This window comes from Pygoscelis adeliae, unplaced genomic scaffold, assembly GCF_000699105.1.
Source record: "Pygoscelis adeliae isolate BGI_AS28 unplaced genomic scaffold, ASM69910v1 Scaffold453, whole genome shotgun sequence".
NCBI classification, from domain to species: Eukaryota; Metazoa; Chordata; class Aves; order Sphenisciformes; family Spheniscidae; genus Pygoscelis; species Pygoscelis adeliae.
The window spans coordinates 632,288-647,254 of record NW_008824450.1 but is presented as its reverse complement, the minus strand read 5'-3'; positions in this window follow the sequence as shown (position 1 = coordinate 647,254).

Below are 14,967 nucleotides of genomic sequence, written 5' to 3'. Positions count from 1 at the left end.
GGGGCGGGGGCAGCAGCCGCAGAGCTGCCCACAGCCCATGCCGGCTGACAAACCCAAAATACCGGGCTCTTGCCGTAGGAGCGGCCGCTCAGCTGACTGCCGGCGGGCTGGGGTAGCCACGAGTGACACCCTGGGAGCGCGGACGGCTTTTATGCGCTGAATTCGGAGAGGAGAGGCTACGAAGCCGTGCTGCCTCCTGGGCTTCCCCGGCTCTTTGTAGTCCCAAATCCAAACTTCACTGTTTGCGTGTAGATGCGCGGCGGCTCTTCAGGCTTTGAAGCCACGCCGGAGAGGTTGAGTCTTTCAGACACGAGTTCAGACGAGCACCCAAGCCCCTTGCTTCGCACCCTCATTCATGGTAAAGGCAATTTATAAATGCAGTATATAATTTATACACACATAATCTAATAGTGCGCCTAATCACCATAGATTATATGCAATACATATGTTGCAACTGTGTGATTTGAGATCTATTTGATGGTATATGATACTTGCTTATAAAAATTGTCACAGCAAGGTCGCCCGAAGTTAAAATACCTTCCCAGCCTCGAGGCGTCCCGATACTGAGTTTTGTCATTTAATACTGGTAGGTGCTTCGCATTTATTGAGCACTTTTAAATTGTTTATATTAAGGGCACAGATTGAGGCCTTTTACGTTTCATCAGGATAATATTATAAACTTTGATTTTTACATGCCTACATATACTTAGAGGTCTCAGGCCTTTGTAAGAAGAGGCAGCTATTAACAGTATTTTTTAAAGCTAGGCAATGTGTTCACTGAGTCCCAACCTGGGAACAAAGGCTGAGGAAAGGAAAGAAATATATGCTAATAATAATAACAATAAATGCAAAACCTCAGAGATGACCCATATAAAAATAAAAAGGAAATCAAAACCAGATTTTTTTCCTCTTTTGGTGTCGTTTTTTTTATTTAAGGGGGGGGGGGGGGGTTAGTTATAAATGGCAAAAGCAAAATTACATATTCCTGTAACTGCTATTGTTTGAAAAAAAACCCAAACCCAACATTTATGGTTGTTTGTAATGAGCAAGATTTAGGTCAGATGGGGTCTTAACCAGAGCCCTGGGAGCTGTACTTGGAGGTGTACAATTTGCCAGGCCAGCTACTGTCTAAGCACGGATGGGTGGAATTAAAGAGTATCACAAGCCAGCTCCAGAGTTGGAAGAAGCAAGGGCATATATTTTTATTTAAAGGATACAGATCAGATAATAACTGGATTAAGAAGAAAAGAAAGAAGGAAAGAAGCCTCTTCCCCTGCTCACACAGTTTATCTGCCAGGAACACTTTCCTGCTTCCTTATAGCCATCCATGAAACCTGATGCCAGGAGCAGGCTCCTCTCCCACTGTGGTGCTGGGAATATCCGAGTTCCCAGGGCCACAGAGAGGTGGGGGGAGACAAGGAAAAAATCTCTTTCTAAAGTTCAGGGTAAAAATAGCATCTCAAAGAAAACGACCTTTGTTGGGACATGAGGACGAGCTCCTGTCTTTGAGAGCCTGCCCTGGTCAGTCCAGATATATGATTCCCTTGATACCCCGTTAACCTCCGTGTAGCTAATGTTGGAGGCCGCAGGACTGTGGTCCCACCTGCACTCTCTGCCAGGCCCAGATTCTCACCATTGCACGGGAGCGGAGGATCAGCCGACCCCTCCTTCCCTTCTCCCCAGCTTCCCTGAGCCCCCAGGAATTTGAGGACATTTCTTCTCATAGGTAGCACACCCTCCCCATCTCGTGATAACATCATAAAAATGAATGAGAAGCAACTGCTGACTAGCTACCTCATAATTTTAGGGAGTTTAAGCCGTGAATGAAATGCCACCTGAGAAAACTGGATTGGGTCTGAAGAATTCACCTAGCTGATATCCAAATAATACACAGGGCTTTAGCAGAGCAATTATTGCATACTAGCTCCCTGTGAGAAATCAAAGGGATGTCTGAGCATGCAGTATTTATGAGACTGTAACATCTTCTCTTGTCTCTGTGGAGTGAAATACGTTTTGGAAATACAGTTTAAGCTAAATCAACTTCTTAATAAAAAATAGAAATACACTTGGTGAATCTTTACGCTACCTCAGTAATTGCTTAAGCCTTATGGGGAAAGGTGTTTTGTTTATTAAAGGCTGAGCCTTGCTTAGTTTAAGCATCTCCATTGACTCCCAAGGTACCCAAGAGTAGAGAGAAAAGGCTTACGCCCTCAAATAAGGTAAATTTTAGGAAAAGAATCAATTGCTGCAATGACAGAGAAAACACATATAATGAAAACTTGTTATCACAGCAAGGGGAGAGAAAGAATGGGCTAGAGAGAAAAGAAGGGAGAGGGTAGGATGGATGGGAGACAAGCATGGCAGGCTGGCGTGTTAATTCTGATGGTGGGGTGAGGGAATGAGTTAGGATTTTCTTTGTCGTTAGGCTTTCATTCACAAAATGAATTTTTAATGGATCACATCCTGGTGGCATGCAAAGGTAAATAGACTTTATGAGAACCTTCTGCTCTGGTTGACGACACCACGCTTTTAAATTGCAAAGGAGTATTTTCATTTGAGAAGTGGATTTGATGGGGTGTGGGTGCTAAACCATTTGGGATTCTGCTCACCAGGACACAAAGAGAACTTTTGCTGACAAGAAGAAGCAAAAAGTAATAGAGAAGGAGGACAAAATAATAAAATATCTAAGTATGTGGTTATGGAAGAATCTGCTCCAATAGAAAAATGCTTGAAGTTACAGTAGTCAGGGAGCAGCTGGAGAGAGCAACAGACAGCGCAGGCAAGAGAGCACATGGGAAACAATGGGAGATGAAGCATGAAGAGGAAAAATCAAGTGAAAAGCAAAGAAGCCAATGCCACTAAAGCTGTCGGTTTGGAGTCATTAATTTGGATTTGCCCTTCTCTTTGGCTATTTTTTTATTTATCCCTAGCCAGAGTCCAGGCATTCAGCTTTAGTTATTAGTGTAATCTGCCCTTGCTTGCCTGTTGGTATTCCTGAATAAGACATGTACAGGGATGAGACAGGAGTGGGGGCTGGGATAAACTGCTTTCATTTTCCTGTAAAACATCTATTTTAATGCCTTGCAGCCAAAAAATAAACTTGGTGTCAGGCAAACCGGATTGAGGAAGAAAATGTTAAAGGACAATATTTTATTGATCAGGTTAAGCTTAACAATATCAGGAGAGATTATAACTAGGTTGGCATTGGTCTGCAATTCTGCAGTCTCATGTACCTCTTCACAAATTAGTGCCAAATGAAATGGAGAAAAGTTGAAGGCTTAGCACAGGGATATCTGAGTATGACAGAAATTGTTCGCAGGCTTCCACTGATTTGTTGCCCATCAGTAATTTCACTTTCCCTAATCAGTGGGAATAGAATTATTAGATTAAACTACAAATGGTTTAATACCCCTAGATGAAAACTACAGTCAACTAATAAAGTATTTTTACCACGTAAATGATAATAATTAGTGGTAAAAATAGTCCTAATTTTTTTGTAGGTAATAAAAATTCTGCAAATCATGCTGTCATTAGAAGTCGCTTACAAAGCTGTGACTGCAAACAGTAGCTATATGAGTGAAGTGATTAGTATCTCGCCTGTGTTCCTTATTTGACAGAACCAAAAATACACACTTAAAAATACACTCTTTGAATATAGGTTTCAGTCCTTTAAACTGATGTATGGGAGATGACCCATCCTACATAGATGCTAATTTGAGAGCTGCTTGTTTTTAATTACAGAAGCAGCACACGTTTTGTTTGGGAGTTCATTTGGTTTTTTTAATTAAAAAACCCACAAGAATATTAATACCAGATTCTGAGGCATTCTGAGTATGAAATACATAAAAGGCATCCTCCAAAGGTAGGAAATTCAAAATGAAAGGTGGAAACTCTGCCCTAAAGTTTTGTCTGTAGGGGGAAAGTTGGTAGAGTTATTCTAGCAACCCTCTTGCTAGAGAATAACTCTGCCTTGGGAATAAATATCTTTTTTACAGAAGTGTGGAGTTGTGTAACCTTAGCAGCGTCCCACCAAGGGAGCTGATCCCCGCGGGGTGCTGCAGGAAGCAGCTCGCTGGTGGATGCTCTCAGGTGCACACGCCCCTGGTTCAGGGGCTGCAGGTAAGTGCTGCAGGTCTCGGGCACTAGAGGGCACAGCTACAGCTCCTCTGTGCCCTGGGAGCGGGCGGACGCGTTAGCCCTACCGAATTCCCCCTCCTCCTGAATTATTATTTTTTAAAAATAATTTTCTCCTTTATCATGAGAAGGTTTTCTTTAAACATTCGTCCCTCTTTATCTCTGCGGCCCCGCATTGGTTTCTAAATAAAAGTTTCCTGTGCTGGTATATAATTAGTCCAATTTTCCCTCTGGATTCACTCTCATCACGAGAATAAACTTCAGTGGTTTATACCCGGACAAGCACATTGCTGCAGCACTTGAAGGGAAATCCTGTCCTTGTCACTGTGAGGACAGACAGATTAATGACTCTGTTACAGGATGGCATTTCCTATTTCACTGCGATATGACTGCATGCAGCCATATTACTATTGATAAAATGTTGGTCACCTCGACAGAAACAGGGTTTTTATGACAGAAAATGTAATTAAAAGGCATCTTAAAAGAAAACGTTCTAAGCTTTGAATTTTAATATGCATAAAAACCAGAATAAGACAACATTATAAATTTTCTCCGGATGGAATGATGGTCTCTATTTTGAGAAGTACCTGGCCATTGCTTTTCTCATTTCTATTACTAAGGATGACTGCATAACCCACTTCACAAACCCAGCATCATTGTATCAGGACTAAATACTACAGCCAAAAGATACAGCTATTCTGTTGTGGTTAGAGTGGTGCTTTATCTTGGTAGCCAAACTGGAAGCATTGACTGGAGAAGAGTTATTATTGTGCCGCCTGGTTTTCTTGCTGCTTTGCAATTGACAAAGCATCATTTATCATGCTTTGCATTCCAATTTTTCTTTGCATGTTTTCCAGCTCATCATAACATAATTATGTTTCTGTTTCTTCCAGCCAGGGGCCGATACTTTCTTTTACTAAGACAACAGCTGCACTGCACAACCTTGATGAATCCCCATAAGGGTAAAATGTGTCTGTGGTGCTTGTTTCTGCCTTGGCAACCCAAATGTTCAAGCTCTTTTTTATGACAAATGCTGTTCTAAAATGCACCCAACCCCATGCTTTCATAGCATTTCTCAAAATGAGGTTTTATATTGTAATTTAGACTTAAAATATTAAACATCCTGACTGGTTTGTAATTTTAAAGGCTTCTTTTGTAACATTTATTTTTATAGTGTTTATAGGTTCATAAACACTGAGATGGAATTTTAGAGGGCCATAGCTACTAAAGTGCAATTTATTTTTTGAACTAAATTGGTTTTATGCGTGAAAATCAGCACGATCTGGAGGTCTGCTTCATGCTTCTAAAAGGCATTTTAAGGGAGCTTTCATGGTACAGGTGAATCATTTCCTTACTTGGCCTCTGTTGGTCCAGCCACACTGTAACGTAAAGGTAATTATACCAACCTGGTCTGTGAAGTGCATCAACTGTTAGTGATGGAAAATGCTGTAAAAGACATGCAGTATTTTTATTATTACTTACTGAGATATTTTATTTAACACTAATTTAGTACTTTGAACCTGAGATTTCAAAGTACTTCAGAAAGGAAGGGTAAAATTTTTATTTTACAGGGGGGAAATCAGAGCAGAGCAAAGTAGGGCCCAATATTGGAGGCAAGCTGAGGGCAGAACCCATTCTTAATGCTCCTGATTTTGTTTACCCAGTTATACTATTACTAACTTCCATCTCATCTCGAAATCTATCCATCGGAGCACTGTGAACAACTGAAGCAGTAACTTTTTCCATCGTTAAAGATTACCCAGGTTTGCAAGTATAGGGAATATTGTGTCCTGGACAAACCCGCAGCCTGGATAACAGCATTCTTCAGGGCAAAATTTTCCCTCCAGTTTTGCTTTCTATGCTAATCTCCTGGTTGTTATTACTGCTGCCACCATCATTTGAAGATTGGTTGTATTTATATATAAAAATTACAATAATTCTGTACACGGAGGCAAGAGTTTTAACTCATATGGTCAATCCTATTTACATCTATGTGTGCCGTGATCCAAGGATACTTGGGGATATTTGAGCATGAGAGTGTATGTAGCAACACTTTAGTTCTGTCCACCACATTGGTTACTGATGTAACTGCCTCAAAGCGTCTTAGATGTTGATGAAAACTGTACCTGCCCAGCCAGGGCTAACTTCATCTTCTGCCCATGAATGGCGAGTATAATTCTGCTGTTGCTAGAAAAGGTAGCAGGCTCGTTGGTTTGGACAGACGATGAACGTATGGCTCACGAGAAGAGCTTGCCGTGTGCCGTTTCTTCCTTATAACCCCACGGCAAATTCTGGCAGGTTCTGCTCAGATATATTTTAGATTTTTTTCTCATTTATCTTTGGTTTCTTTACTCAGTCCACTCACACATGTTCAGTGTAAGAAAGACGTGCATTTTCTTTCTCATTCATACAGTAATTACTTCCTAACATCTGCCTAACAGATTTTGTAAGAAAAGTAACTCTGCAAATATTAAGAAAAAATTAATGTATGAAATCTTTGAAATCTCTATTACTGGGGTTTGTTATCCACAGCTGACTGGATTCATTCCCAGCCAGGAAGCTGGTTCAGCAAAACAGCTGCATTGGTTATTTAACTGGAGGCCTGATTCTGCTCTTGCTGACACTGATGTAAATCAGGAGTAGCACTAGAGAAAATAAAGAATATCCCTAGTGCAAAATGCATGTTGGAGAAAAAGTAAGCATTACGGCATGGAACAACAAGAGAATTCTAGCAGATACTCTGCCATCCTGGTACAGGTGTCAGGCAGTATCTTCACGTCTTACAGGAACATTATACCCAAGACACTGCTCGCTCCTGGGAGTGTTCTCCTGTATATATACTGTGGTAGCACCAACTGACCAACAAAATTAAGGCCCAGTTCTGCTCAGTGTTGCACCCTAATACCATGAATTCACATGGGACTTATTCTGTACTAAACACCACATTCATTACTGTTTGCATCTGGTTCATAATTGTTCCCTCTCAGTTATTTCATTTTTACAGTATCTGCTACCATTTACTTTATACCTTCTAGTGCAGGCAAACACACCCACTGGTTTTCCTCCTAGGCTGAATTAATGCTTGTAATAATTAACCCAGAAGTACACTTCGAGAAAGGGGACGTCAAATGAGGAGCATTGCAGTGAAAAAGGGGACAGAGCATCCATAGACAAAGTATTTCCTATATAAGATGACTACGCTATATCTCAGGACAACAAAGGATTGTTACCAGAGCCTCGTGTGCTCTAGAGATGGACATCTTCAATCCTCAAGGCCTTTAACACCCTTTGTGTTTGATCTTATTGTAAATTAGCAGCATGTGCTGTTAATAACATCAAAAGTTACGGTATCTAAGAGTTCAGCCCCCCAACCCTTATTCTGTTTCCTCCAACACAAGATATCTATTATATCTTGGCTACAGTCTTTGATTCTCATGTAGCAAAGGTATCTGTGGTTTTGTCTGAGCTTTGGAGTCACGAGTATCTGCAGTTGCTGTGGGCTGGTAACATCAGTTCAGATTCCTGTTACAGACCTGTTGGTAGGGCTTCCTGAACTCCTGCACATAGGAACCTTCCAGTTCACAGTACTATGCTTTGATACCAGCATGTGTTTCTTATTTTTACTTGTTGACTTTTCCTAGTACATTACTGAATCTTTTCTGAAGTTATGGTAACTTTTTAAATGGAAATCTAAGGTTTGGAGATGCCACCCTTTCGGGCACAAGCAGAAACGCTCAACTCTTGGATGTAGACATCTGCATGAAACTCCATCATTCCCAGACCTTGGGAGGTTTTGGGGAAGGGGACAGCAGAGGGAAGGCTGCAACATTCGGTGCTTGAGCCAGACAGCACAAAGCATCTCTTCCCCTCCTGTGCTGTGAAATGTGCATGAGACATGCTGAGCAATGCGTGTGTCCTCAGTGCGCCTCAGCACCCGCAGGGATGGGATTACAGCAGCATCTACTCTTTGGTTTAAAACAAGGACAAACTCCTAGCCTTTGACGTTGTGGGGCTCAGTCTGAAACGAGACAGGGGTGAAACCAATCCAGCAATGTCTGCCTGAGTCCAAAACCTCTCTCTGCAGTCCAGTTCAGACATGTACCCCAGACTGCACCCCGGCACTATAGGTCTCTGCCATGGCTCATCTGCCTCCACCTCCGCCCCCCGTTTCAAATTTCTTCAGCATTATGTTCTGCAACAAACAAGGATTTCTGGGGCAACTTCAGTAAGACCAGAAAGGTATTCTTCTGCTGCTTTGAAATGTGTAAGCGTGAACAATTCATTCAGCACAGCACCCCTTGGCCATTCATATCCATCTGATGATCAAATATATTTTTAATTATCAATCTGAGGTGATTTTTTTTTTCACTAGACAATACCCAACTGTATTGTAAGATCTATTGGGAGTGAGCCAGAGAATTTGGCAGCAAGATATGGAACATTTGGGCTTTTGATTCTTAGGAACATACGGAAAGAGGTTTGGAAGATTGCCACATGGGGTGTAACTTGGAAGATGCTACATTTCTTCATCCTTTTTTTGTGGACAGAAGTAGAAGAAATTTTACTTTTTTGAAGGATCCTAATTCCCATTTCCTTTTCTATGAGTACTGCTGCTCAAAAATAAACCACTACACTCAGTTGCAAGGTTTGAGCAAAATCAGCTGCATGTTTATGGGCAACTGTAGATGGGTAATTAAAACGGTGACAGTATTGCGGATCTTTCCAAGTTTTTACCTCCCAATTCATGAGATCCCTTGCAGATGAACTCACAAAGCTACAGACTGGTGACTCAGATCATGGGGTGAAAGAGGATATCTGGTGCGTGGCCTGAATCAGGATGCACACCCTTTACCAAGGTCTTTGAGGATAGACCTTGGAGGAGGCCCTGCTAGGTGGTCTATCCTTGCTCCCCGTGACCATCTATCTCCCCATCACCTTGACACATGGATAGACAGTTCAGGCTGTCTGTCTGTCTCTGGGACACAGTTTCGTCACGTGGGTTGGAGCTCTAGCACTATGCTACAACTGCCAGCCACGTTTGGGGCAGCAGGGCATGGGAGAGAGGAGCCGCCTCCAGCTCAGTGCTCAGGACTGGACACGTACGAACCAGCATCGTCTTCATACCACTTTAGGGACAGATGCCTCATGCCCGTGATGGGGGAAGTCCATGTCTCTCAGAGTTATTGCCTGTTTGTCAGAAAAGCGATGCACAGTTTGCTTCATATTTGGTAATTCATTCACCACAACCACTGCGTAAGAAAGGGGTTTTTAATGCATTTTTTGTGGCACAGTTGCACACCAGGTTGGGGGGCTGCAGCAAATGCAGAATTTATTGGAGTACACAAACCTGGATATCCTTCTTAATTTGCACGATTGGCGCATGGGCCCTGCAGCTTAGTGAATACTAATTAATCTCTCCGACTGGTAGGAATGCATCATTATCCTGGCTTAGCGATGAGGGACAAAGACCAAAGAGAGTTGCAGGGGCTTGTACTGAGTGACAGATAAAGTCGCAGCAGCCAGAATTACCGTCGTCTTTAGTGTCCTGAGTAGAAAATCAGCCCAGTGTGCCAAGACTCCATCTGAACAGCAGGATGGAGGCACTTTGGGGCTTTTCCCTCAATCCCTGTCCCCAGTAGTTCAGTTCAGGGCAGGCTGCAGCTCTTGTCCCTCCCAAGTGCTCAGGTTTCCTTTCCTGGAGAAGGAGTAAGAGCGATGGGGGGAGCTGTATGCCAGCTCTGCCTTCAGCAGGGAGCTGGAAACGAGCCTGGGTATGCATTCACTTCTGGGAATTGGGAAGCACTCTCAGACCCGCGTTTTGGTTATAGTCTGAGTGTTTCTTGCCCACAAATTCACTGTGGCTTTTTTACTTGCATTTTCATGTGACAGTGTGTTTCAACACATGCAGCCAAATAATGACTAGACAGGTCAAGTTCTTGCTATTTCTTTGCTAACGGCATGCCAGGGGTCACTAAGGTATCTCTAGGTTATGGAAGGGATAAGTGAAGGCTAAGGAGGTGACATGCAGGAACAGGAATTGAGCATGGAGGAATTGGTGACCAGAGTGGAGGAAAGAGCATCTCCTCCGAAAGAATTCAAAGATCTGTGGCAATAGCTTTTGAGGACTGACCATGTAGGTCAGGAGAGCAAAAAAGATAGGCAAACCCCAAATCATTTGAATGGAATTTATTTTAGAATGAAACCTCTGTCTTTCTGAAAAAAAACTGGGAAAGACTGGGTGAGTCTGGAGCATTTTTTAGCCTTATATCCTGTGGCTGCAACATTTCTGAGCCAGGTAAAATCTAATTTACAATGTTTTTAAGGTTTTGCTTCCTCTTGCAGTACATACCCTGAGAAACATTATAGTTATTTCTAATGGCCCCAAGTTCTGCTATTCCGAGTATGCGCTTCCCTTCCTGAGTTTCAGTTTTGGTGTCCATTTAGAAATCTTTTTGACCCTAACACAGTTATATCCATAATTTTCTTAGAGAGATTAAAAAGCACTAGAACTAATGTACAGAACAGCATTTCCACAAACCCCATCCAGTTACGTGCTTCTTTGCATCTCCACTCCCATGTCTACTGATCAAAAAGGAGAAAAAATGCTCTCCTATCAGCCCATTCTTTCTGTCTGATTAACTGGTGGCTATCACAGGTCTTCCTTTGTGCCATTACAATTTCATTTCCAGAGGAAAAAAACTGATGGATGTTGAGCTTCTGGATTGTGGCATCACTGCAAAAAAAATCAGGTTTACGTTTATACCAAAGGGCCGGCAGTACCTCCTTAATCGGGCTGTGTGTTCATTGGAAATCAGCAGATATTTTGCCTAAAAGCATCTGGCAGTGCAGTATTACTCAGTAATAACTGCTTATCGGGGGACTGGGGGGGAAACCCCAGAAGAAAGACTGTAGGTGCAGTTAGAAGCACTGGTGAGTAGTTGACTTTGGGGGCTTTCTTTTGGCTTTTTTTTTTTTTTAAAATCACTTGAATTGAGGGAGGCTCTTTCATTTAAAAGACAGAAAGACCTACAAATTAAGCAACATCTAGCTCCTAACTGTGAAACTGCAATTTGCATACATCATGGCAGCTGCTGAGTCGGTCCTTATTACCTCCGCTGGAGTGTTAATTTAGCCACAACTTTCTCATTTATTTAAATGAAAAAGCAGCGGGTGGCTGGCATGCCACATTATCTGTCAGGCAACCTGGGAATCAGGTTGACAGAGCCAGAAAGAGATTTCAATTCAGCGGGACTGCAGGGGTGCTGCCCCCCGGACCGGTGGTCACAGGCGAGCTCAAGATTGCCCTTGGTCTGCTCTAAAGGTCAACACTTACCCTAAGAAAAAAAAAGTCAATGTTGTATTTGGTCTGACATAAGAGAATAGATAATGGGTTTAACCTGGAAATCTCTCTGTTTCTGTTTTTTCTCTCCCTACGTATCCAAACTGGCACTGTATATATGGATATTATAACCAAAATAACATTACTGGTTGTAACATAATACAAATAGAATAATCTCCATTTGTAGAGCACCTGGTGTACTGTGGTCCAAACCCACCATCAGGGTCTGAATGCACTCCGGCTCTCTGCCCAAGCAGCAGGATGCCAAAGCTGCCCACGTGGGACGTGCCGGGAGGAGGGAGCAGCGGTGGCAGCGAGCGGTGCCGGTGCCATCACCGCTGCAGCCAGCCTGGAAGCGCTTCCACACACGGCTAACGCCAAGTGGGTGAACGGACATCACAGAATTACTCACATACGGGAGGTAAAGCATATGTGAGGTAGATGGCAGCAAACTTTTTAGCAGGGCCTGTTGCGACAGGACAAGGGGGAATGGCTTTAAACTAAAGGGGGGTAGATTCAGACTAAGTATAAGGAAGAAATTTTTTACGCTGAGGGTGGTGGGAACAGGTTGCCCAGAGAGGTGGTGGATGCCCCATCCCTGGAAACATTCAAGGTCAGGTTGTTCGGGGCTCTGAGCAACCTGATCTAGTTGAAGATGTCCCTGCCCATGGCAGGGGGGTTGGTCTTGATGACCTTTAGAGGTCCCTTCCAACCCAAACTATAAAATAAAATAAATAAAATCAGAGGCTGCCTCACTGTCCAGGAAAAGAGGCTGAGGAGCCCGGGGAATTTCTGAGCCGGGAGGAGCAAAGAGCAGTGGCCACACTGGGGAGTCACCCAAGGGTATGGAGACAAGCGTGAGGCTCTCCTTTTCCGAGCTACAATGTTGTGCCACCATTTAATGACGTGTCTGTATAAAACTGTGTATTTGTCAGCAGAGAGCGCGCCAGAGCAAAACTGCAGAACCATAACAAGAGTGACAGAGATGAGTTTAGTTCAGCACATTGGTTGCAATGTTTCAGTGGCAGCAAAAACCACGTCCTGATAGCTGCCACATACCACCCAGAGCCTAACTGAGCTGATGCAGGTCTCTTCTAAAGTTCAGCTGTGACTGACCGTGGCTTGTGGGTCCGCTCATTGCAAGCCATGGCGTATCTTCACCTATGGACAATTTGCATGCACAACGCCCTTCAAAACAGGTTTTCTGCTTTCGGATGAACTGTAAATGTTGTGTAGCTGTTCCCAAGACTGTACTCAGGAAAACACACTCTTGGAAACTGGTCAGACTTTTGCCTAAAAAATGTTTTTTTTTCCAATAGGTGAATCACTAGCAGTTGAGATTTAGAAAGGAATTTCTTTGTCCATGCAACGCCAGAAGGGACTGTATGACTGGTGCCATGCAAAAATTGTTCTAAAACATTAAATTCAACACATATTTCCTAAACACTGAAATATTCACATCAAATGTGTCTCTGACACCTACTTCTTATCATTGTTTTAAAATACGCTGTGTTAAAAGATCAGGCGTTTGTTGTATTACTACAGATATTTTTCCCTTTGCCATTAACTTAACGAATTTCAGCAAAAACTTTTGTCTTCGCCCACTTCTCAGCCATTCATTTTTATAATTAAAATTACCATGACAACAGATAATGATGTAAGAACAAAAGGATTACGACTTAATTGCATGAAGAAGGTGAAAACAGATAGGCTTACAGCAGAGAAAGCTTTTAATTCTCGCAAAAATATTGGGGCTCTGATTCACCATGGTGTTACTCCATTTGTGCAATTATAAAGTGCTGCTGAGAGCCGCCCAGCGGTCGCCCCGCTGCAGGATGGGGTGTCCTGGTTAATTCGTTGAAGTGCAAGAGAAATATTCAGAATTTCATGAACGATAAAAAGGAATTTGTCTTAAAAGCATTAGTTAGTGGTTTTGTAAAACAGGCTCATCATAGAAATTAGCTGAAGCAATGCACCCATAAAGGAAACATGATTTTTATTATGGTAGTGAAGTGGTTTCATATAAATAAAATGTATTACATAAACACTCCATGTTAACCATCATTATACTATAAATTGTTCCATGTAACAGGAGAACAAGGCAATATAGGGGATATGGTCCATTTTTATCACAGCTGTGGCATTTTATCAGTTCACCGTTCCATCTTGGCTTCTGTGAAAGCTGTAGTATCAGATTGGCTATTTTTATTTTTAAGATAAAGCTGAACTTTTAATAAGAACAATTTGGGAGTTTAGACAATATATATCTTTGTAATCTGATCTATCAAATTTTCTGACATGAGTAAACTTATCATTTTGATTTTTTTCCTAGTTTTCTTCACAAATGATATGAAATATGCATTTTTTTAAAAAAAGCATGTAGATCATTAAGATGATCATGTACATCTTAATTTTTCCCCTAAAAACAACAAACCACTATTAACATTTGAACATTCCTGAATGATCCCTCCATGGCTTTTGGAAAAACTCTGTAATAAAACCATCAGACTAAAAATCTAGATATGAAAATACATGTCATCTTCAATTTTCTCAGAAGCTATTATGATCAATCAACCAATTAGTACAGCGAATAAATAAATTAATGCCATTTGAAAAAGAACACTCTGAAAACCCTTTAATGTCTTTCTCAGCTGAAAGTATAGGCTCAACATTAATCAATTTTACAACCCTAATTTTTGCTTAATCCTTTTTCCATCTTTGCTTAAACATATGGAGATATAAATAGCGTATTATGGCCCTCCCTATTCCCCTTTAATTAACAAAGTACAAGATCTGCAGCTGGTGTAAATCAGTGCAGCCCCATTATTCTGGACCAATTTAGTGGATCTGTTTCTGATTTACATCAACACAAACAAGAAGATGGTCGGGCCTTATGTCTGATTAAAAATATACTGATAACACATTCGGTCAGGAATCCTTATTTTATGCACAACTTCAGCTCTTAGCGATCTAGCAAGGGCAAACGAAACAGTCTGGGGAAGTTCCTCTCAGCTGTAGAGACAGTGGCCTTGGTTTTGAGAGCGGCTTGGGTAGGGTCAACGGGCAACAGCATCTCCTCTGCTTTGGTACCCAGACCTCAGTGGTAAGTGGGAGTCAGTCTGACCACCGCCTACGCTGGGACTGCTCCAGCCGCCCAGAAACAACCCAGAGGTGTGCCCAGTTGTGTGCCCGTGGCAAGGTCCCTGGGGGCGACATAATTCTTTAGGTGGGCCACTGACACAAGCGGTGGCTGTGCCATCCCACAGAGGAGCCTGCTGCTTTTTAGCACTGAGTCTGGCAGGCGGCCGGCCAGGCAGCATACGGGCAGGGGGGAAGGAGAGCAGCACTGGTGCCAGTTGGCTGTGTCCTAATATGCCCCTGTGCATGTCATTAAAGCAGCTCCTCGTCCCAGCCAGGAGCCCAGCACGGGCTATTTATAGCCCTGGCACCTCGCTGCTCACCAGAAGCTCTGTGCTGCTCTATGAGATCTCTCT